Genomic DNA, 25,440 nt, shown 5'->3' with positions numbered 1-25,440 from the left:
TGAAGAACTTATTAAGTAGACAAAGGTGGTTAATTTTAAAATTAACTACATTCTTAAGCTACATTTTGTCAAGTCTCTCCAAGAAAAAGCTGAAAATAAAGCTAAAAAGAAATTAACAGCCGGAATAAAACCTGAAGATATGTATATACATATTTAAGTGGTCTGAAGAGCAACATAGGGAATTGCTGCAGAGCTGCAGCTAATTAATCTTTTTAAAAAGCAGCTTTCTGTTCTGACCACACTTTGCAAAGCACAACCGAGGAAAACAAACAAACAAACAAATTAATTACAAGTTTCTTTTTTTGTTACCTCATTCACTGATATACTTAAATACTCTATAAAATTTAAATTCCTCTATAATTCAGTGAAGTGTGAAGGTTATTCAAACTTGCATTGAATGGTTAGGATTCCTTGGAGATTATTTTGCCTATGAATGACTTCCTGAGTACAACATGTGGTGGTCACCTCTTCGATGCCTCCTGTGACCAGGGATGTGTATAGCAATGCAATGTATCACAAAATATCTAGTAAATTATTCATAAAGAAAGAAGAAACTATATGTAAAACAGCCTTAGGCCAATGTTTTAAAGTTAAGTTGGCCTATAAAGATCTTCCCCTTCAGAGGGAACACTTATCTGCCTATTTAAGGAAATTTTGATTAATATTGTGTTGCTAGAGTAGTACAAACAGGGCCTTAGCCTAGAATATATAAATGTAGTAACAACACATAACTGAAAAGATAGCTCTTTCTTCCTCTGTGTAATGAAAAGCTGAAGGTCTGCCAAAAAATATCAAAGTGTTAGAAATTCTGTCAATGTGAAGACATCTTTCTGCCTGTAAATCAACAGCACATTTAAATTACTTCCTTTCATAATCTATTAAAATATTTATAGCACAGTTCTCTGTGCAACATTTATTGCATAATTTCATTTCTGGTCAGCAGTTGTTCTTTTTAACTCTCAAATGCTATTGATGAAGGGTATACATCTTTTTCTGTGAATGACAAAGGTGATCTAAAGTATATATTTTTAAGTTAAATTGAGATGATTATCCTGGTTATTTAATAATTAATATTCTGTTTCTAAGGTAAAGACAAACAATATGAAAAGAGTGGAAGTAATAAAACAGTGTAGCACTGTTAAATTCTGCATTTGGAACAAAGAAATTCATTGTAAAACACATTTTTTTTTTTTTTTTGGGGGGGTGGGGGTGGGGGGAAGGATGAGGGGGAGGGTCAAAATATCTATTACACATTAGATGAAGCTAATGAGCCAGCCAAGAAAACATCAAACCATTAAGAACACAGTTTACTTTTCTGTATGTTTTAAAGGTCATTTAAAACACACTTTCTGCCACATCTTTACCATTAAATAAATTAAAGATTGCTTTTAGAATAAAAATGTTGCAATATATTTTCAATAATACTTACAATACACTATACAGCATGATACAGGTAAAAGGGGTATTCCAAAAGTGGAAGGAACTGTAGGTTTCTGGGTGGTGTCTCAGACCCTGCCAGAACTTTTAGTCCAGCTGCATTCAAACTTGAACAGACCAGGAAATGAAAAATTCAAATTATCATTTGAAAAATACAGAAATTAACCTACTGGCTACCACTGTAATTCAACTTTTGCCCTGTTCTGCAGAGTTAACAGTGAATGGTACAGGAAATCACAGATTAACAAAATTATGGAATTGTTGAGGCTGGAAGAGACCACCAGGTATCATGTAGCACAACACTTCTGTTAAACACAGGCTGCTCATGATTGCATTCAGTTGTGTGCTGAATATCTCCAAGGATGGTGGCAACCTGTGTCAGTATTCAACAGCCCTCAGAGCAAAAATATTCTTCTTATAATTAAACAGATTTTTTTGTGTTTTATTATGTGCCTACTGCCTCTTGTCAGCTCACTGGATATTACTGAGATATTACTGAGATGAGTATGACTGTCTTCTTTACTCCTCCCTGCCCTCCCCCCCTCCCTCCCCAGTGTTTACACCCATTAATGAGATTTCTGCCCCCTGATCCTTTGTTTCTGCAGGCTAAACACTCCCAACCTGTCATATGTGGGATGCTCCAGGCCTTCAGTCATCTTTGTGGCCCTTCATTGGACTCTCTCCAGCAGCTCAATGTCTTTCTTGAACTGTGGAGCCCACAGCTGGACACAATACTCCAGGTGTGGCCTCATCAGTGCTATGGGGAAGGGTCACCTCCTCTGACCTACTGGAAACACTCCTAATGCAGCCCAAGAGGCTGTTCGCCTTCTTTGTTGTGAGGAGCAATGCTGGCTTATGTTCACTCTGACGTCCAGCAGGACTCCCAGAACCTTTGCTACAAAGCTGTTTTCTAGCTTGTTGATACCAAGCCTGTACTGCTGTTTGGGTTTATTCCTACCCAGGTGTAGGGACTTGCATCTTGCTTTGTTGAAATGTGCTATAATTAACAGCTATGAAAAATGATGCATATGCTCAATCTCCATTCACAGGTCTAATTACTGTTATATGGAATGTTGGTGGATGAATTGGAGTAATTTAATACATTGTTACTTCTATGGAATGTTCACAGCCCCTAACAGGGGCATGCATCTCCCACTTTCTGCTTTGCAGGTTCAACCACTAGCAAAACTGAGCATGTATCCCAGAGACACAGACACACAGTCACACAGGACATTGCCAAGACTGTCACAGACCAGATGCTGTCTTCAACAGCATCTGCACCCAGCACCCACATAAAGCTCAAGAAGAGACTTCCCAGCCCCCTCCACCCCTCAGGCTGGCATGGGCAGCAGCTCCCTTGTGCAGGCACACACACACCCCTCCAGGCCCATTGCACACACACATTCATGGGTGCCCTGAGCAATGGCAGGGCCCCTCTGCCCACCCAGCACTGCTGTCCTCATACCACCCCCTTTCACCTGCCCTGTGTGTCCCCTTCCTGCCTGCTGTTCCAGCTGCACACATGCACCCTGTGCACATCTGGCTTGGGGCAGAGAGAAACTGCCCCCAGCAGCCAGCACTGGGCACAAAGGCTCTATGACTCATGCCCCTTCCTCACCCCCCTATCCCTCCCACCTCACTCACCTCAGTCCCCCCCTGTAGCTGGTTTTGGAACACACATTGTTTCTGCACCAGTGGCTGGGACTAGAAGACCCCACTCTCTCCAGTAAGCTGATGCTAGGATCCCACTCACTCCAGTAGCTGGCTGCACAGGCTGGGGCACCTACAGCTTCAGTCTGACTCCAGAAGCTAGCACCCAGATGCCTCATGCTGGTTCTCACAGGAGCTGGCAACAAGTCTTTTCAGTGCACACACACACACAGGCTGGTGAGTGAGATTATACTTAGAGATAACGCTAATAAAGGCTTAATAAGAAGACAGAACAGACTGCAGTGATCAGATGCAGAGCTCAGTCAGACAAGCACACAGACCAAGCCCAATGCAAATGTTTAAGAGGAAGCTACATCTATTTAACTTGTCTTTGGTGCCTGGAGAATGCTGATGCTTTTTCTTAACAAAGAGCAACTGATGAGCTTGATTCCATCCACTCTTGTGCCCTGTTCCCATAGAAGAGAATGCTAGTCCATGCTGAGTGACAAATACCTTAATTTTATGTATTATAGATGTGGTGGTTTTACCCAGCTGGCAGCTAAACTTCACCACACCACTTCCTCTCCTCAAAGGGAAAGGAGAAGATACTATGGAAAGGGCTCAAGGGGTTGAGATAAGGACAGGGACATCACTCAACAATTATCATCACAGGCAAAACAGACTCAGCATAGTGATATTAATATAAATTATTAATTATTACTAACAAGCTAGAGCAGTGAAAAACTAAAAGCAAACTAAAAACACCCTCCTGCTATCTATTATGTCCTCCTCCTGAGCAGCACAGGGGAACGGAGAATGGGAGTTATGGTCAGTCCCTAACACTTCGTCTCCGCTGCTCCTTCATGGTCACTCTCTACCCTTGCTTCACATTGCCTAAACATAAGTGTCCAGTGCCATTTAAGATGTCTTGGGATAAAAAATAACAATAGACTCTTTATATTTCCTGAATAAAAAAGTTTGGATTCAGGTAAATCAATTTCTATCTTGATGCTTATGTTTAGACAACTGAATCCTGCTCTACAGATGAAATTCAGTTTGTGATTTAAAACATCTATATTTCATTAAATTGAAGCTCTTTTTATAATCAATGGAGATATAGTCAGCAGAGCCATAAATGAAACACCAGTGAAGTCCAGAAAACAATGCTAAAATGGAAACTTAAATTCAGCAAGCTGAATAGCTGTCTAGAATTTCTTGAATATGGTTACTAGATCTACTGGACACCATTATTCTGATAGAAAAGTTTGACATTTCTTCTGTCATATCTTATGCCAAGACATACCTTGGATGATATGGATCATCTCAGCTGGCATTAAACACCTGTATAGGTACATCTGAATCAATCCTAAACTTAGATTTCTTAGTCTGTGAGCTGCATCCTACCTTAAAGAGTCATTTGATACTCAGGTGATAAAAAATACACAAATTTTCATTCCATCTGTATAAAATATAAATAAATAATTAACTTTTAAATCTATTTAAAATTTTAATCTATTTAAACATATTATATCTGAAATTACTGAATCAATATGCTATACAGAATTATATTTTATGCTTTGTCCATGGGAGTTATCCATGAATTTACATAAAATATAAATATAAAATAAATATAAAATATAATATAAATATAATATAAATATAATATAAATATAAAATATAATATAAATATAAAAATATAAATATAAAATAAAAATATAAAATATAAATAAATATAAATATGCATATACACATATACAGATATTGTGTATGTATTTATTTAAATGAGTTGGAGTAGGAAGTTCTTCTTTATATGTCATTAAGATCTCATCTTAATGACACTCTATTTTATTAACCAGTAGAACTATTTTATTTACCAGAAGAATTGGTTAATGAACCCAATTAGAAAGACGTTTTAAAAAGAAGAAAACTTTTTGTACTTTTCTCCCTGTATTATTTCATACGTTTCTAGTTAGTATTAAAAAGAAATCCTGAACACCTATAGCTATGTTTTCATGTTCTCTTTAAATCCACCAAGAGAAAAAATGATTATTGTCATCAGTGATAGTTTGACTTTGTAACAGAATATTAAGGGAAGATCATATCTGCTTACAGAAGAATATTAATGACAAGAAAAAAAAAAAAAAAACAAACACAAAAGGAATAAGAATCAGCAGCTACAGTATCACTATCTAATGTTATATTGTTGTAAAAGAATACATTAATCAGAAAAATATAAAAATTAAGAAGAATTTGATTTTTGAAGTGAAAATAATGCCCATTTTCATATGACTGAGTTTCTCATAATGTGAAGCATTTTCTACTGTACATTTTCTACTGTATTACATGTGCAAAAGAGGAAGATACAATATACCATTAACAAAGCTGTTCTGTTTGAAGGAAAATATCTGTGTACAGGATATTACTCAGTCTGAAGAAAACACTCATGTCTGTCTAGAATAATGAAAATTAAAGATGACCAAGTCTTTTATTCAAGATACTAATGCTTTTTTTTCCCTAAAACATTTTTCATCCTCTCAAGATTCACACAAATTGTCTTAATGACAAAACCTAGCTCCAAAAGTATTGATCTGTCATTTAGATTCCATTTTTGAATATCTGAAGACAAACAAGATGCTGCATGAGGAAAAGAAAATGAGGATTTTTTTTATTTTCTTCAGCTTGACTGCTTACCATTCATTATGAACATCTCAATTTCAATGTAAGGCATGGAAAAAGTGTACAGTATTGGCAAGAAGAGTCCACATTTTTAAAAATGTAAAAGCTCAGAATGGAAATGTAGAATATGAATGGAATATGAATATGAAGTCAATGTTCAAATTAGTAAAACACAATCCCTAGTGTTAGCACAGTAACTTACAAACCACTTATAACACAGAAAGTTACACTCTAAATCTTAAGGAACTTGAATTTGAAGGTTGCTCTTTACTGATTTTGTATCATTGTAATTTTGCTGTCTTCATGGAACTGATCTTAACATACACTGATGTAATAGAAGAATCAGGCCAAATAATTTTGATTGTTCTACATTTTTCAGTAACATCAGCTATTGTTACTTCTTTTTATTTTTTTTTTTATTGTAGCTTCTAAAGCATATTACCAGATCACTAAAATCATTTAATTAATTAGATATTTAAAAAGACATCTATAAAAGTAATTTTCTTTGCTAAAGGAGGCATAATGACAGTTTTAATCACTGGTGACAGTCTACAAGGACAGAAGCACTAGCAAGACTTTTTTTTTTTTTTTTCCCTTAGCACTTGCTACTCAGTTTTTCCAGTGTAGCGTACTACATTGGAATTTCTCGAAGTCCTGTTTTTCATTCAGCTTAAATTAGATAAACAACAACAACAACAACAAACACAATGACATTGGTTGGGGAGGCTATAGAATGAGGAGAGGTGAAATATAAGAAATAGAAACATTTCAAAAAACACCAGAAATTTGCCAACAAGCAAACTATAAAATATAGATTAAATTAGCCATCTTCCTTGTTCTCTAATGATCCATGAAAAAAATGAATGTATAACAAAGTTAGGAATTATAAAGATCTTTCCCCTTGTCTGCTGTTTTAAATGGACATCCATATTGATTCTGCTTAGATCTTTTTGTTTAAAGTTTCAGTTATTTCTCTTTGCAGTTGTGTAGGGAGACAGAAGCTCTTTCTATATTGCTAAATGTAGCTAGGATCCCCAGCTCCAAAGTGCTACAAACTTTTTATACCTATTCTGTTTAAGGGTAGATTGCTACAGAGAAGGTACACCACAGCCACATGGCATAGCAGCTATTGTATTAGCCCGTTTGGGCTGCCACTGCAATATCACAATTGGCTTTTTTTTTTTTTTTCTCTCTTTTTTTTTTTTTTTCTTCCCTTTTTAGTGTTGAGTTGAGTTTAAATTGATACTATGGGAGAGCTTCCATGGAGCTCTTGAAAGAGGTATTTTATAGGATGAAAGTATTTGCATGCTCAGGCATATTTAATCTGGAGAGTCTGAGTGAAATATATCAAGGAGAGACTTTCAGAATAGAGCAATAGGAATCACCCAGCCTCATTTGGTCTTGTCCATATTGTCTAACCTCCTAAAATGAACTATTCTGAGATGTACATCCGGCTTTGGTTTTCAACAAATTATATGATGTACCTCATATAAACAATACCCTAGGACTGACCTAGATGTAGATTTTATACACAAAATCAGATCAGGGATCAACCTGCAAAGCTAAGAGAGGCGTATACAGAGAAACTATAACAGAATATGGAAAGAACTTTACCTTTGCTGTGACACATCTGGAGTTTAATAGACATAGAAATCAATCAATTAATTGATTATCATTTATGATTTCAGATGGCCCAGACCTGTTTTGGGACAAGGAGGAAGGGGCTAGATGATTGCTGGATGTCATTTCCACTACTGTTTTCTCTGAATATTTTGATATCTGAAGATATTTAATTTTGATTTCTGTGTGTTCGAGGTTAAACTATCTTTAGCTGCTTCTTTTGTTGTTTCACAGAATCACAGAATGGCCAGGGTTGGCAGGAACCTGAAGTTTATCTAGTCCAACCCCCCTGCCGAGCACATTACACAGAATGGCATCCAGGTGGGTTTTGAATATCTCCAGCGAAGGAGACTCCTCAACCTGTGCAGCCAGTTCCAGTGCCCTGTCACCCTCACAGTAAAGTGCCCCCTCACATTCAGCTGAAACCTCCTGTGCTTCAGTTTGTGCTCGTTGTCTCTCATCCTGTCCCTGGATGGGACTGAAAAGAGACTGGCTCCATCCCCTCAGATATTTACATACATTAATGAGGTCTCCCCTCTGTCTTCTCTTCTCCAGGCTAAATAGGCCCAGTTCTCTCATCCTGTCCTTGTAAGACACGTGCTTCAGTCCCCTAATCATCTTCATAGCCCTCCACCCTCTTCTGAACTCACTGCAGTAGCTCTAAGCCCCTCTTTTACTGGAGAGCCAAGAACTGGACACAATACTCCAGGTGTGGCCTCACTAGTGGTGAGTAGAGGTGAAGGATCACCTTCACCACCTTCACCATTGGCCTTCTTGGTCACAAGGGCACATTGCTGTCTTATGGTCAGCCTGCATTCTGTCAGCACGTTTAGGATTTCACCAAAAAAAAAAAAAAAGTTCCTCTAATTCAGTGGCTTATTTTATTCAGATGAATTTCATCTAATTTGATTTTAGACCACTAAAAATTTGGTACATAAATCTTAGAAAGGTAGACTACATTCATATTATAGAGAGAAATGGATGTGTTCAAAGGGCAGATCATCTGACCTAGTTAAATAGTTGCATGAAGAATTTTGTCTAGAAGTGCATTTTTACTTATCTTAATATTAAAAAATGTTTTGTTTGGGATAAGGCATTTTGGATCCCTAAAGTTAGCACTGCAGAACACATATATATGTATTTATTGCTCTGTGTTCTGTCCTAAAAACAAGTTACAAATATGTTGCAGAACAGATACAACAGAAATAGCATAACAGTTTAAAAGAAAACATAGAAACTTTTTATTTGTATAAGGATTACATTACGTTTCTCTTTTACTTATACCTTTTTTTTGGATGGTTTCTGTGACCTTCTGGTCCTTAGAGACATTCCTTTTTCCTCTCTGATGCTTAAACTATTTTATATAGGTTCAGATACAATCAAGTTGGCTTTCTCCACCTTAATGCTTTGGAAGTAATTTCCTCTTCATTTAAAATTTGTCTCTAGAGAAAACCTTTTCTTCCTCTCAGCCAGACAGATGTTTTTTATTTTTTATTTTATTTTTTTCCACAACATTTCTACTAAAGAAGTCAAGATCATCTTTAGTAAAGTGAAATACGATATTTACTCCTATCATCATCATAAAAAAAGTCATGTAAGTTTTAAATGGAATTAAAGTCCAATAGATTGTTTAATTTGTTTCTTTTTTTCTTCTGAAGCATAGCTAAACACACATGACTTTGGGCCTTGTCACTTTAGGACAAGAAATTCTTCATCACAAATGAGATTGTCCTCTGAACTTTCATGTAGATATTTTTGGGTAGCCTTGGAAGGAAAGAGTGAATTCAGGGCTGGTTAAACCTCATCTTGCAGTTCTGGAAAGAAAGCACATGGTAGTTTAAATGACTTTTCCCAAATTTAACTGAAATTTTAGTCATGTGAGACAATAATCTAACAATTTTTAGCTGTACATAGAAACATATATGTGCATGGTTGTCCCACTTGAATTGCAATGCAACTTAATTTACTCCTAAAGTTAAATACTTGCTGTTTATACAAAATTGTATTTCGAATGGGCTAGGAATATGAACACATGCTGATAGTTACAACATCTCTGCAGACATTCTGTAATTACTATAGTTCATCGTTGTGTTCTTAGTATAATCATTTATCTTCATTACCAATAAGAAAGCAACATTGTCATTAGAAAATTGAAAATTGCTATTAATCTACTTGATTTCTGCTGACCCATCACTACTCAGCAGGTTCATCACATTGCACTATTAGCCTCTCTGTTGTCTAGTGTAACTGTACAGAAACAGATACAGAAAATTGCTTCCCTGATGTACTGTCAGAGCTCAGGAAAACTGGTGCTTTTAGCTTGTGCTTCTTCCTACCAGTAGTATCACTGGACTACTGTGTCACATATGAACACAGCAGTCTGGCCTTAAATGGGATTTATGCTTAAAAAGGCATGCTCATATGTATCTGCATGTCTCCCATGTGCACATATGAAGCTTTAAGGAGAAATTCTGACCATGTTTAAACTAATAATAATTATAAAAATATTTCTATTCTAAAAACTCTTTTTTAATGTTTCATATTTATGTTCATGGGATGTCAACATAGAAATTAATGAAAGAGAAAGTCTTAAAGACTGGGAGACCACAGTGATATAATACATGCAGAAGCTTCTGGAGAAGCCTGAAATCAAAGACATCAGAAATTATTTGGAAATGTCTACAATTTAAATTGATGACATCTCCCCATCTTAGCAGTGTTTACTGTAAATAGGGTATCTATAAGAGCAGTATAACATTACAAAGCAAACAAACAGAAACATAAATTAAATGCAATAACTATATTGTTGCAAAAAATAAATATTTGTAAAATATTTGAAGAGAAATTTGCATCTGTCTACAAAGACACTTTATTAAAGTGTAATAAACACTTTATTAATCTATGGTTGTGTTATTCAGAAATTTAAAAATACTCTTCACATGAGACCTGTTCAATGAACTTTTATGTTCATATTGCCAAGAACCACTCAAAATGGTCCTTTTGCAAATAATTTACAGTTACCCACATCAGATTCAGCAAGATTAAGCTAAATCTTCTTTTGATATCTAATGTGTTATACTTCCAAAGCAATTCAGTGGCAGAGACAAATAGTTAAAGTGCAGGAAATTCACATGCATCCCCAGTGGCAAGAGATCTTCAGGGCAGTGAGCATGGGAAATAAAGAATTCTTATTTGTGTTTCTTCCAATTTCTTGCCATGTTTCCTCATCCCAGCCAGAACTGCATTGCTAAAGATTCCACAGTGGCCAGTGAAAGGATGAATGGAATTTAGTTCTCTTTTGTGAGCTGTATGAGGAAAGAGAAGGGACACAGTTAAGCTTTTATTGACCCAACTCCAAATCCAGTGTGTCTAACTAGGAAATTGTTCATTCAGATGGAAGCCAAAAAAGCGTCTATGCCTCAGTGTGGCTGAGACAGCAAAATCAATTCAGAAGACAAGAGTTCTGTTTAGTAAGTATTCAAAGGAAGAAAATGTACCTACATTAATAAATAAGATACAGAACAGGGCATTTATACTGCATAATATTTTATCAAAGGTTCAAAAAATACAAAATTCATTAGCCTCTCCAAATGTTGTTTTTTCATAGACCAGAAGGCCTAAGTGATTTTTAAAATACAAATAAAATTCTCTTAAGGAATAGAAAGATTCATTAATTTTTTCACTCTCTTCCATACCATTTTTTTTTGGCCTTGTTTTCATTATAAAACTACTTATAAAGTCAAAAAATCTAGAAATGCTAAGAACTTTAATATAATTTTTCCAATCATACCCCTGAGATTCTTGTTGTTTACACATCTATAACTCAAAACCAAACTTCATCAATGGTAATGATCAGTTCAATAATACATGGCTTTTAAAGTGAAGGCTGAATATGAATAAGTTTCCAGTTCAAACTTTTCCTCATAAAAGATCAGTATTCTTAGGCTTTGAGACTTATACTGGTCCATACATTACTTATTTAATAACTAACGTGGGTGTTCACTAATGGCAATAAGTCAATTTATGTTTATTGCTATCTGTACAGAAAGATGAAGTTGGAACCCATGTTTTAAAATCTGTATATTTCTATTATTGTTTTAAGGAAGACTATGTTTTATTAATATTTGTAGGTTTGATATGTTCAACACCACTTTCTTAAGCCTTCAGATGAGCTGAATACAGGGTACATAGCAACCTGCTTTCATTTGAGTTTGGCCCAACCACAGTGTCCATCTCTTTCCTTCAGTTACAAAGGAAACTTACAGTGAAGAGATACCTTTTTAAAGTATCTGAGTGAAGAGGATTGGTGTGAGAGAGGTGTGAACTGTCCCAATCTTTATGCTTGATTGTTGAGAATTGTCAGGTAGCTATTGTCATCTTTTTCAATCCTAATTTGTACAGAACATAAATTAGCACAGTTAGCTTTTAATTTAGGATGTAATTGCAAAATACATACAAAATCTATTTTTGCCTACATTTTGTGTGTAAGGCATCATGCATGTGTTTGGGGAGAAGCATGAAATAGCTCTCACGAAAGAGGAAAAATGAAGAATGATGGACCTCTTCTCTGGCATAAGAAAGCCTCAGTTGTCTCCTCTGCAGCATTATCAAAATTTGCAACCTCTCACTTGTGGTCATATATATGCTCCTGCTCTATTCCACGTCTGTGGCAGAGGTAATCTTAGGAATTTTCTTATCTTCTCATGCACTTAATTATTCTGAGTGCTCCAGCTTATCATCCATCCTTTCTGTCCTATTTTATAATCTTAAATGATGTCCGACTTCACTGAGCTTGCCTCAAGAAGACTTTTTGAACAACATTAGACTGCACATTAAATTATATTGAAGGTAAGAGTTAAGTGTAGGTTATGTCAAAAACAAACATAGATATCCATTGAGTGGACTGTCTGCTTTTGCATCTGACTCACTGAAAATACATTCAAGTGAAATGTTTGTAGAATGTCTAACTCACATTAAGCTGTTGCAGAAAACATTCTGATTGCTTCAATTAATCATAAAAAAGAATAATAAAAAAAAATCACCCTAATTCATTAATCTGTAAATTGTGGGCCACGTCAGCTTCTTAATGGATAACATGTGAAGTATATGCCCAAGCCTCCAGTTTTCTCTTAGCATCAAGAGTTTTCAAATGTCTTATGATCTGCATGCGAGGGGAAAGCCTGTCCCTCATGCCTCTTCTGTGATCATTAATTGATGAGAAGCCCAACATGAGCTGACAATGTGTGCTTGCAGCCCAGAAAGGCAACTGTTTCCTTGGTTGCATCAAAACAAGGGTGATCAGCAGGTCGAGGGAGGTGATTCTCCCTCACTTCTCTGTTCTTCTGAGACCCTACCTGGAGTACTCTGTTCAGCTCCAGGACCCCCAGCACAAGAAGGACATGAAAGGGTTAGAATGAGTCCAGAAGAGGGCCACAAAGATGATCAGAGGGCTGGAGAACCTCTCTTATGAAGACAGACTGAGGGAGTTGGGGATGTTCAGCCTGAAGAAGGGAAGGCTCTGGGGAGACCTTATAGCAGCTTTCCAATAACTAAAGGGGGCCTACAGGAAAGCTGGGTAAGGACTCTTTGTCAGGTAATGAGTGTAGTGATAGGAAAAGGAGTAATGGTTTTAAAATGAAAGAGGGTAGATTTAGATTAGATATTTGGAAGAAATTGTTTACTCTGAGGGTGGTGAAGCACTGGAACAGATTGCACAGAGAAATTGTACATGCTTTCTGCAAGTGTTCAAGTCCAGGTTGGATGTGGCTTTGAGCAACCTGTCAAATGTGAATTGCCCCTGCCCATGACAGGGGCTTGGAATTAGATAATCTTTAAATTCCCTTCCAATCCAAACCATTCTATGCCAGTATAATTAATACCTCTTTTTTTCTTCTTCTTCTTCTTTTTTTTTTTTCTTCTTGCCTGTGCTCTTTTACACTTCCAAATTTTGCCTCTAATGACCTTATAGAGATTAAAGCTGACACTTCTTTTTCAGAAGAATATATCTCTGTCAAAAAACTGTTGAGTGTATTTGTAGTTGAATGTATTTTCTTATTTTTCATGTCAACTCTTTGAAATTGGTTATCTAATGAGTTGATTTATACTGCCTTTTCTCTCAGCCTCCATTACTTTTTTCTGCTGAGCCACGTAACTGACTCTAAGTGTTCAGTGACTATGTGTACCAAACATGGATCATGAAACACAATCATTCTCTATTGTTAAAAAAGGCCAAGATATAATCTGATTACATAAGGCTGTTAAAGCACTTTTTTTTCCCCCCACTAATATCAATGCACTTCATCTTATGTAAGGAAGAACAATCCTTTTTTAATCAACTTCATAGAAATTAATTTTTAATGTGTACTAGCTGTACTAGATTATAATATTATTCTCATGATATTAAATAAAGAATTAAGGCTGTGGGACACTAACTTCAATTTTTTACTTTGTGAAATATCAACAATTTCTCTCTCTCTCTTTCTCTCTCTTTCTTTCTTCTTTCTTTCTTCTTTTCTATTTTGGGAAGGGAAGTTTTAAAAATCTCTAGTAAGGGAAATAAACAAAATCATTGTTAATTCATAGCATAATAATACAAGCTTCAGCTTTAAAGAATGACTATTTTGGAATGCCTGAATTCAGTTGAATGCTAACTTTACTCAGAGTTTGGTGTAATTATTTAATTAATGGAAATGAAGCATTGCAGCACTGAAGAGACTGAATAACTGTTGAAGGACACTGGATAAGCCCCATGGCTTGACTGCAGCTCAGGGTAATTCACATATTCAAATAATGAAATAGTGAATTTTCATTGCTTGTCTCTCTGTTCCTTCTTTCAGCTTTGCGTCATGATAGAACCAAAGAAATCTGTCTTCTGCCAGACAGCAAGAACCTACGTTGCTAGGGAAACAAGCTGACTGCAAAAAAAACGTTAAAATAAAGGTGGCTCATTTCCAAGTCACCATTTTTCAGGAGTTTTTTTTTTTTTTTTTTTTTTTTTTTTTAATAAAAAGACCCACACTGGCAAAAAAAGCCCTGTGTGAGGTTTTATAATCAATAAACCTGTTATTTGTAGAGAGATTATGAATCAGAGATGAATACTGAGCAGGTGACAAATACACACCAGTATTTCTCAATTTTAAAAATATGAAAACCCGTAGAGGAAGTACATAAAAGTTTTAGGAAAGTTTTAAAGGAACTATTGAGAAAGCATCTGCTTAACTAAGAATTGGTTGCTAGGATTTACAAAGATTGTCACAAAGTTGTTCCAAAATCTACTTCACTGAAATGCTAACTGGGTGAAAAACATGTTCTTAATGTTAAAAAGGGCTGCATGGGATTAAGCTGCATGCTTCCCATTCAATTAAAAGGAATCTGTATAGTTAAATTTAAGTTCAGTCCTTTGTAAACACTTATTTTGCATCATGAGTACAGAAATGTTTCAAATGCAGGAGAGAAAAAAAAAACAACAACTGTTTTCCAGTTACAAATATGTGACTCAGCACAAAGAAAAGACAAAACAAAAAAACCAACAAACAAACAAACAAACAAACAAACAAAACCACACCCAGCTCAAAATGTATTTCCATTTTCTGGTATAAGAACAACAAATTCCACTAACAGCAATGATGTAATGGTAAAGGGTGCTTGCAGAAAATAAAGCCCAATGTGTTGAGGTGTTAAATATTTTTATGTTTTGTTTTGTTATGTTTTGTTTTGTTTTTCCCTAATAAAATGAATTAGCAAGACACTGTGAAACTATCTGAGACAGAGATCTTTCTAGAATTACAACACAACACAGTCTGACTGAATTTTCTGATTTTGATAATGACCCAAAGGCTGTATTGCAGGAGAATGTATCCCATCTAATTCAGATGCTATTTGTTGTTTAGTACTGAAAAACAAAAGGAAATTTTAGCAGAATATATTCACTTGGGGGCAGTTCACTGAGTGTTCATCCAAGAGCCAGTGCTGCATGGAAAAGAACACATGGGGTCAGCATTTTTGCATATGGTGTAAGGGTTAGAGCACTAGCCAGAAGATATGGAGCCTGGGCTATGCTGAGATTAAGGAGAATTAAACCCTCACTGTAGCGTGACACAGCTGTCTTCACTGTGATCACATACACACCCCAGGAGGGAAAACAACAGCTAAGACCAGCCAGAGAGGAAAAAAAAAAAAAAGCCACAGTCTCAGTCGTCTTCCCTCTTCCCTTTTGGATCATCTAACCTACATGCAGGAAAGGTCACACGCCTGTGTACCTATAAAGTGGAACATCTGGGGCAAATTGAGGTGAGTGTTTGTATAATGGAGTATCTGATGATGAAGTTCCATCAGGCTCTGTGATTCTTTCACTGACACATCTCACAGGCTCCTGTTTTGTTAGGTTATATGCACCAAAACATCAGCACAGTGGGTCCCTAACTGATGCAATGTGTGCAAGGGTTTAAGACTACAATGCTAGGTGCCAGGAAGTGGAAACACCCAGATGTAACCAAAGGAGTTCATCTGCAATGCATGTTGGACTATTTCCTGTGTGTTATAGGGTCCCATCCACACCTTATGGAAAACTTTTGCTTACTTTACTAGACAAATACTAACGCTAACATTTCTAGTCCCAACTTGAAGTGGGACTTATTCTTTACATGGCCTGGGGACTAAAGTCTGTTTCTTGAGCAGTCTGCTCTTGTGGTTGTTGTATGGGACATGAAAGTGCTCACTGATGCTTTTTGAAAATCAAGAAATTTACAGAAATATCAGTTTTGATAATCCTTCTGGGGCTTGTTTGTGAGAGTGATTCTGAGCAGTTTAGTGGTTCAGACTGGTATAGACAATCTGACAACCATAAAAAAAAAAAAAAAAGAAAAGAAAAAAAAAAAGTAAATTTTGGTGCTCAGAGGTCTAGCCTAGGGATCTAATGAGTACCAAGACAACTGAATGTTAAACTTACAACAAATGGAAAGGTCTAAGATCATATCTACCAGAGAATATAGCACAGTTTTAAGAACCCTAAATTAATGCAGTCAGGCAGTTAACAGTGCACACATGCAGCCATAATGCTTTCAAGCCCAAATTGTCTTTAGCAGAGCCAGAAGAGTTATCTCTGCAGCGTGCCTTTCCTTAATTTCAATTTTTACCCTGTATAGGACAGGACCCATAGGACACAAAGAAATACTATGAATAATTTAGCATAATTTAGCATATAAACTGGACTTCCCAGTTTACCTGCCTGTGCTTTAAATACAAACCCATTTTTTCATGATAACAGGATTAAAACATTAGGAATGCTTTGCATGAGTTTTGCATCTTTTCAATAAAACTATGCTGTCTTAAGTCTGGAAACAAGGTTGACAATAGTTAGCTACTTTAAAGCAATACAGCAGATATGTTTTCTAGCAGATAGACATCAATTTTAGTTTTATTTGGTTGCACTACTATTTTTTTTTGGGGGGGGGGGTGAAGACAAGGATAATTTTATCTAATCAGATATATAATTAATCTGCTGCTGTTTCCCTAGAAACAGTAGTCAATATGAGGTTTGTAGGTAAAAGTTGTAGGGCAGTATGTGAAAAATTATTGAGAACTATTGGCAGAATAATTTGCAAAATGTTGGGATCCTCAGGGATTTTACAAGTGCAGGCTGCTGTGTAGATTTTTATAGGAATTTAGAAGATGGTAGAATGAAACTATTTGTAGATAAATGCTCCTCTGATCCTAAAAAACCTGTTTATTATAGTGTCTCCCTTATAAGAGAAGAGACAAAAACTATCCAACTTTATTCTTAGTTGAGCTGCCATGAGATTGATGGATGAACTTAGTGGTGCTGGGTGTAGAGTTCTGTGGTGGAAGGGCTAATGGTCCGTCAACATTTGGGTTTTATGAGTTAGCAATCCTATGAAACAACCTGATTGTCTTCTGAAAATACATTAAGCTATGGAAGAAACAGTTTATTCAGGACAACTGAATAAACAGATAAATGTAACTGTACAGGCAGAATGGACAAGTGAATACATTCTAAATAAATAAATAAATAAAAATTATCCAGATGTATCTTTTCTGGACAACAGTACGCGACAAAGCATGTAGGTAGAAGTTGTCTTTTTAGGCATTGTACTAAAATCATACCGCTCAACATCTCATCAGCACTTATTTCTCAGATGAAAACTCCTGGTTGAAACTGCTTCAGATTCAGAAAGCAATTTCTAGCATTACAATCCTCTTAAGTAAGTTTAATTACTAGACCAGTTAGGAGTTCTGGCTTCACAGGACTGGGTGTGAACTCCAGCCAGGTCCCAACTTTATTTTGAGATGAAATTTGGGCACTGTTATCTCTCTGTGTCATGAAGAAGAATTACAAGAGGATATGACAGAAGTTGTGTCTTAGTGTGCCCTGCTAGTCCATGAAAAGAGAGCCAGACAAGAAATGAAACAAAATAGATATAAGCACATTAAGTCTGAACATGTTTAAGGAGAACAGCTTGTTAAGAGGTCTGGATCATTTGTATAATAGTTTAGGTACAAACCCAGGCTCTGTGGTCATGTAATCATCAAAATCTTAGTGGCCAGTATGTGAGAGAAGGAGTTTTCCTTCTTGGAATACTTTCTTATTCAAGTACTGATCTAACTCCATGGCAGCAAATTTGTACTTTGCTCTTCAAAGTACAAATGGTGTTTGCATTATACCCCTTTCTGATTCGCTTTCAGTATGAACTTCCTTAACCCAGCACACTCTCCACCCATACTTAATCTCTCAGAGAGGAAATTCTCACAGTCCCCACGTGCACTACTTTCTTATGAAGGAGTAATGACCAGGAATGGCAAAGAAGATTGTGGCCTGAAAACAGGAAGGAATTAATACGTTTACCTTGGGCTGAGGAAGGGAGAAGAGTGGTGAAGATGCTGCTAAATAGCAGCAAGCTAGGTCTGATCCTCAACTTTGATACCACATTGTAGATAGACACCTTGGGATGCTTAGCCCTTAAGCACACACTGGCTGTGCCTATGCTATATTGCATCATGAATCAGAGAATCATAGAATGGCTTGGATTGGAAGGGACCTCAAAAATCATCCAGTACCAACTCCCTGCCACAGGCAGGGATGCTATTAGGGTCCTCTGAGGTCCTATCCTTTGGGCTTCTTGTTCACAGGACACACACCCATTTAGTCTTGTTCATACTGTCTTTTGGAAGCATTCCTAGGGTTGAACAGGCCAAGGCAGAGATGGAGGAGAGAGCTGATCATTTGACAGTGTGAAGGGTCAGGCATCTTCTTCCCTGGTCTTCAGTATTTTAGCACCGTAGACATTGCTTGCAGGGGCTGGAAGCCCAGAAGAGGAAGTGTTTGGTCTGTGTACATTAATGCAGGATGAAAGGCAAGACTGGTACAGCAATGGCAGAACAGAACAAATGTCTGTGTAATATTGTCCAGCATAGTATAGGCCTAGTGGTACTGCTATGATATTGGCATATTACTTAGGTATGGTGCAGAACTGTGGAGCAACATGGGAAATTCAGGCACAGGTCCTATAGGATTTAGTGTATTACCAAAATTAATGTTTCTGGATTAAGTGAAAAAGTGTTAAAATCCTCACATTTCTATTCTATTCTTTAGGATTTTTTTTTTTTTTTTTTGAGCTTTATATGACTACTTCTCAGTGTAAGGGTTTTGAAATGAGACTCAATTTAACTACAGTATAGTTTTCTAACATTTCTTTTCAAAGAGATTTGTATTGTTTCATATGTTTTAGGAAGTGCTTTTTGGATAATTTCAAGATGTTCTTCCCTTTTAGAACCACAGGGAAAATTGCTAATTTAAAGTATTTGGTACACTTTATTATTCTCTTCTTTCAGCAGACCTGACTCTATCCTAAATAAACAAGGATGAAAGAGAAAGAAAATTACATTTATCACAGATAGAGATAAATATACTGAATGTAAGATAGTTCTTTAGCTTCCATAGTTATTCTAACAGCTGGTTGGACTATTTATGTAAAGAATTGTTTCTATATTTTATAGTGAGTCCTATCTTCTAGATAAAATTCTCTGACAGTTGATATCAGCATCACAAGATTGTTGATGTACAGTTTATCTTTTCATCAGTGAAAAGGTGCTTATTTGTTTCTATCCTTTCTACCCTTTAGAACAGTGCTATCACAATACTGGCACTGGATATAGATAACAGCAGGATTTGGGAGCAATTAAAAGTCCTAGTTATACTGTTACATAGTGAAAGAAACAAAACCCAGTAACAATGCATTCAGTGTGACATGGCACTGAAAACCAGAAAGCATCAAAATGTCTATTCCACTTGGTGTTCTAAGGTATAGTTCTTAACAACATTATCTGTGCTGTAGTATCACTCTGGCTGCTATACTGTGGAATAGTTTCCCTTGGGCTAGGCTAGAAAATATGCATATGAAGACATGGAAACCTCTAAGATGTCATGTTGGTTAATAATAAACTAAAAAGGATTTTTTTTTCTTTCCCCACAGAGTTTCATAGGAAGAAAGTCTGTAGAAGTGATGTAATACTGTGTGTGGGTAAAACTGATAGGAGTGTTCATGAACCATAGCACATCAGCATCAATGATGTTTAGGATAATCAGAGCAAAACAATATCAAGACTATGAAATTTTGAGATCTAACTTGTAGATTTGATGAAAAATATATTTTTCTTTCATTTTCTAGACGAATGGATACACAACAAATAAATAATCTTGCACTTTTTCATATTTATTTGTTCAATCACACTTTTTTAATGTCCTGTAAGCAATCTGCGATACATAGTTTTTTCTGTATATGTAATTCCAATAAAAACCCTTATGACCAGTACAAAAATAGGAAACACGCAAATAAAAAAAGCTTATCTGTTGTAGGTTGCTCTGATAAGCAATTCAGAAAGAAGCTAGTTTGTGTGGAAGGCAGATAAAAAAAAAAATAAATTGGGTAAATTACACTAGGGAGTAGCATCCTTTTCCTTCATTTACTATATAAAAGAGTAACAGTAATAAGATTCTGGTAGACTTTATGTGATAAAATATCTTAGCACTTCAAAGATTATTTCTTCTCATTGTAATACAGATATCTAAAACACATCAGTGTAATCATTCTCCAAAAGTGCTTATTTCTTCCACTGCCTTCCACTTTTCGTAAAGAATGACTTCCACTTCACATGAATGTGTAAGCATCTAAACTTTAATTGTCTAAAGTTAGGTGAGATTAATATATCTCCTTGCCTCCTAGGTTAGATGCTTTAATTGAACATTTAAAATTGGATGGGTCTGGAGCTCTATCCTAGATAATATACTTTCCATTTTTATTTTTATTTGGACAGGAATTCCCTTATATTTATCTCTGAGGAGAAAAAGAACAATTAGGTGTAACAGATAAATAACATTCATTCAAAAAAAAATTCAAGATTTTATCAGAGTATGGACAAAGAAGGAGAAGAAGAAAGACGAAGAAGAAAGAAGAAGAAGAAGAAGAAGAAGAAGAAGAAGAAGAAGAAGAAGAAGAAAAAGAAGAAGAAGAAGAGAAAACAAAAATAATTTAGGAATACTTTCAGAGTAATAATATTTTAGGAATGGTTTCCTATATTTAGCAGTTGTGTCCTTAAATATTTCAATTCATATTTTATATTCTTTATTTGAACAAAATAATGTGTACTGTATACAAAAAAAAACAAATGTTTTTCTTGAATGTTGCTGTTTGCAGTTACATATTAATCTGATGTTTTGCTGCTTTCAGAAGAAGACCAGAAAGTGAAAACATATCCACAAACATCAGTGTATTGCAAAACTGACACACAGTCAATTCTTTTAAGGGCAAAAGTGTTATTCCAGTATAAAAATAATAATATTAATATTATTAATAATAATAATAATATTAATAATTTAGTTGCATAAACAAATGTACACTATGAAAAAACCACTATTCTTTTACAGTATACTGCTTTACTTATTATCAGCATAGATTTCTACCTTTTGTTTCCTTTATCAAATAGGTAAACTTAATATATCTCAGCATAGGCATAACATGTACTGAAATAATATATTTTATATTTTAGGGATTGGGCCAATACTCCCAATCACTACACAATGAAGGGATTATACATTAAAAAATGACTGTATGCAATCAAGAAGAAATTTTAATTAATCATAAATAGAACTGCTTTAGTAGAAATAATTTGACCAGACAGTTCAAGGTTTGATCAGCACATCACAGTGATTAAGAATACTTTTAACTTGAGCAGACAGAGTCCCAGAGAGTCATTGCAGCCTGAAAAACTTTAGAAAAGCTAGTGTGTACAGATCACACAATGTCATTGTTTCTCTTAGTGCTTCCATTCCATTAGGAACCAATGCGGACTCTTCTAACTTCCGAGAAACCTTCCAATATCATGCTGTCCTGGTCAACACAGAAGCAACAAAGATTACAAGAAATCAAACTACAACCTTTTATCCCATGTTCTGTGTATATAAAACAGGGAGTCAGCTTCCCTTTGAAGTACTAATTGACTGTCTGTATCAATCAGCACCTAATCCCTTTCCTACATGCATTTAGGTCTCCACAGTAACTGAGCTGTCTTTCTCTCAGGTCTAGGCTGTGAAGCGCTTACAGTAAACATGAAGTATGAAAAGACAGTAATTGATTTCAGTCTTAGAAAACCGAGGCATCCTAATTCATGCCTTAGTCTAACAGTAGGAATATGAATATAAGTTAAGAGAAAAGAAGTTTAGAAGAGAGTACATTAAATAATTAGCAGTGAAAAGAAGTCATCTGATCTGATTTTATTTTTTTTCCTCCCAACACAGGAATGTGAGGACACCAAAGATTTAATGATTGTTCTGGGTTCCAACATTTAAGGTTGGAAATATAATCACAAATAATTTGCTTGATGTTGATAGGCACAGCTCCAATCACTACCTTGCTCATTACAAGAATTGTTATTAACAGACCTGAAAGACACATTTCACCTATTACTGGAAACATGCTCCACACACATGTGATATTTGTGGTCTAGTGACCAATCAGCTGAAGTGAGTTGCATGTATTTGATTGCAATTTCTGCACCTCCCATAAAATAGTAATCAAGAAGAAGCTGACTTGGAATACCAGTTTGCAAAAGGTAGAAGGGAAATGAAAGGGATTTGAGGGACATTTTTCAGCAACTACTGGCTTTGTGAGTTATGAGAGAAATAAACAACAACAACAAAAAAGACATAGACCATAGTAAATGACCAAAAAGGCAGATCTTCAGTTGCTTAGTAAAAACAAAAAGGAAAACAACAAAACAAAATAACAAAATCACCACCAACAAAAAACTTGTAGGAAGCACTCTGAGTAGCAAAATTTTAGTGTATTTAATGAACACTGACTATTCAGAAAATGTTTTTCATTTCTTTGAGAAAGTAAAGAAAACATTTACATTTTAGGACTTTGATAGCTTTTCTATGATAATACCTTTTTTTTTTTTTAAAAAAGAAATAATAAACTGATAACATGTAGTATCTATGCTCAGTACTTACTTCTAACATAAAATAAAAAAAAAATATTTTGCATACTCCTTTATTTATCTTTTGTAATGTTAAATAATTAACCTTTCAGATTCAAAGATTAAAAATAGAGGTTTTATATCCATTCAGACATTTGCTTAAGAGGAACTATGCCTACACTACTACCACTGGAGAGCTGATAGCATGGATTTAAAGGTAGAAAATTGTAGGTACTCAATAGAAACATCAGAATAATTCTTACCTTTTTAAGACTTCAATTTTATAGTTAAGTAGTTGACGTGCTGGATTGAAAAGATTTTATCTCAAATATAGGGCTCATTTTCATTGTTTGAATTAAAATAACCAGCACTTCTGTGTGCCTCCATTTTTGGGTACCTGGCTTGTCATACCATGGGGTAAGGTTTAGTTATTAGGAAACATCTTCTGGAAAGTCATTGTACTAATCTGTTTGGAAAAATCTTTTCTAACTTTTTGTTATGGAGTCACACACAGTTCAGTTAAATTTTAAATGAAATATTGAATTAGATTTTTATTAAGCCATTAATTTCAAGTGGCCTATCAGGGTTTCCATAACCACTTCATTTTTATCTTCTTATAAATTCCAGCTCTTAGAAGTGAATTAGTTTTGTCTGTGTCTTGCGTGGTCATTTTACATAGGTTTCTGCATATGACCAGAACTGAGATAAAGACAGACCATGTAGCTGTGTAGTGAGGAGGTCAAGACAGAGCTGACTGTAGAAAAACAAACAAATCAAACAAAGAAAACAAACCCACTTGTGCAACAGCTGCTTACACCTTAACAACTTTTTATCTCTGCAGCTCCTTGAACAACTACCCAATACCAATCCATGTGACAGTTTCTTTCTCTTTCAAAAACTGTCTAAACTGTCTTTTTGAGAAGATGCAACCTTAAGCCTCTCCCCCACTGTCATATTTGTCTTGCTTTGCCCCTGACTCTGTGTTACGGCTCTATTAAATTATTAAATTAATTATTAAATTAATTATTAAATTAATTATTACATTAAAATATTGCTTAATCGACTCTAAGTAGCAAAAAGGAGTTTCTAAGACAGTCACACATATCTCATTTTGTAGCTTGATATTTTACTTCTTTATAGTAAACAAGTAATCAGCAGCATTTTACAAAATTATTTTCACTTGTACATATTTGACTATTGTTAGATTTTTCTTTTCATTCATGCTGTTGCTCAAAAAAATCAGTTTATCATTACCCAAAGCATACCTCGATTTGGTTTAGCTTAAAAAAAAATAGCTTAATCCATCCTCCTTTGGCTTGAAAAATGTAACGTGCTTGTCTTAACTTTGCTGTGGCTGTGCCAGAGGAAGAAGACCTATATTTATTATTGTTTTCTGTGTTACTGATCTTGGTCTGAATTGGAAAAGCTGACCTTGTATGAATGTACTGAGTGGTATGAAAGTTTCACTAATCAGTGCTTTATAAAGTATCATTAATAATTTACATGTTTTAAGAATGGACCCCTAATGTTTCAAGGAAATATGCCAAATATTATCTGAGTAACCTCCTGTTAAATATTTTATCAGCAAGAAATAATTTAAATCATAAAATGAATTCCAGCTTTTGGTGTCATAATGGGTCACGTGTGTGAGTCTGGTGTATTTCACAACAGACTGTGGATAGGTCCATGGATAAGGAGATAAGGTATTAAAGGGGCATGGAGACCACTTAGTCAAGAAGAAAGCATGCATGTCTGGGGTGCTGAGAAGAGATTAAAGCATTAATGATTGGTGGCAAAGGGAGAGATTACCTCTGAGGTAGGTTTAAGAGAAAGATCAAGGAGCTGGAGAAGATAGAGTTGGAGCCTGAAATGAGTCTACACAGTAAAGATGGCAAACATATTCCAGTGAATCTGTAACTCTGTTTTAGTCTCCTCTGAATTGCTGAGCAACAGACTGTTGTAACAGACTGTTTTTTGCTCTTCTAAGTTCAGCTGAACTATGTTAAAATCAAGGTTTGTTCCTTAAATTTTTCAGCTAGTCTTTAAGCAACAGAGCAGTTTTTCATGGTCATAAATCATTATATACTTTATTTCATAAAAAAAAGTCAGTGTTATTGTTATGAGTATATTTAACAGTCTGAGTAACAGACTGTTTTTTTTTCATATTAGCCTCATTCAGGATGATCTTAGTGGGGAGTGATTCAACTATCTGGCAAGGCAGCCTGTTTAGAAATCAACCATGTGAAAATCAATATAAGTGATCATCTTAGGCTACTGCTGTCAGGCAGTGCTCTGGATATGCTTCTAGACCAATGTCAGAAAAAACAGTGCAAAGGAGTTAGGAAGCATGCTTCTGATCTTGCACGCTGTTGTACTCTTATCCATCACTTTTTTTTTTTTTTTTTTTTAAGAAAGCTTTTTCTAAAGGAAATATCCGTCATTACATTGCATATAGAGATCAACAGGTTTTGCATTCCTTGTGGTGTTATCATGCTCTTTCATCAACTAACCAGCTAATTTACACCACCACAGGCTTCCTGTTACAGATAGAAGGAAGGATTTGATGTA

The 25,440-nt window shown here is 35.5% G+C and overlaps 1 long non-coding RNA gene across 1 annotated transcript; it reads left to right on the top strand.

Moving 5' to 3' along the window:
* The first annotated feature begins 2,048 nt into the window (after nt 1-2,048).
* On the top strand, nt 2,049-14,350 carry LOC140001483 (uncharacterized). Its single transcript, XR_011806721.1, has 3 exons — nt 2,049-2,177; nt 7,618-7,704; nt 14,220-14,350. It is a non-coding gene; the product is annotated as an uncharacterized lncRNA (long non-coding RNA).
* Nucleotides 14,351-25,440: the final 11,090 nt, after the last annotated feature.

The sequence above is a fragment of the Anas platyrhynchos genome, chromosome 1, assembly GCF_047663525.1.
Source record: "Anas platyrhynchos isolate ZD024472 breed Pekin duck chromosome 1, IASCAAS_PekinDuck_T2T, whole genome shotgun sequence".
Lineage (NCBI taxonomy): Eukaryota > Metazoa > Chordata > Aves > Anseriformes > Anatidae > Anas > Anas platyrhynchos.
The sequence above is the reverse complement of the archived record's forward strand: the minus strand, read 5'-3'. Positions and strand labels throughout refer to the sequence as shown.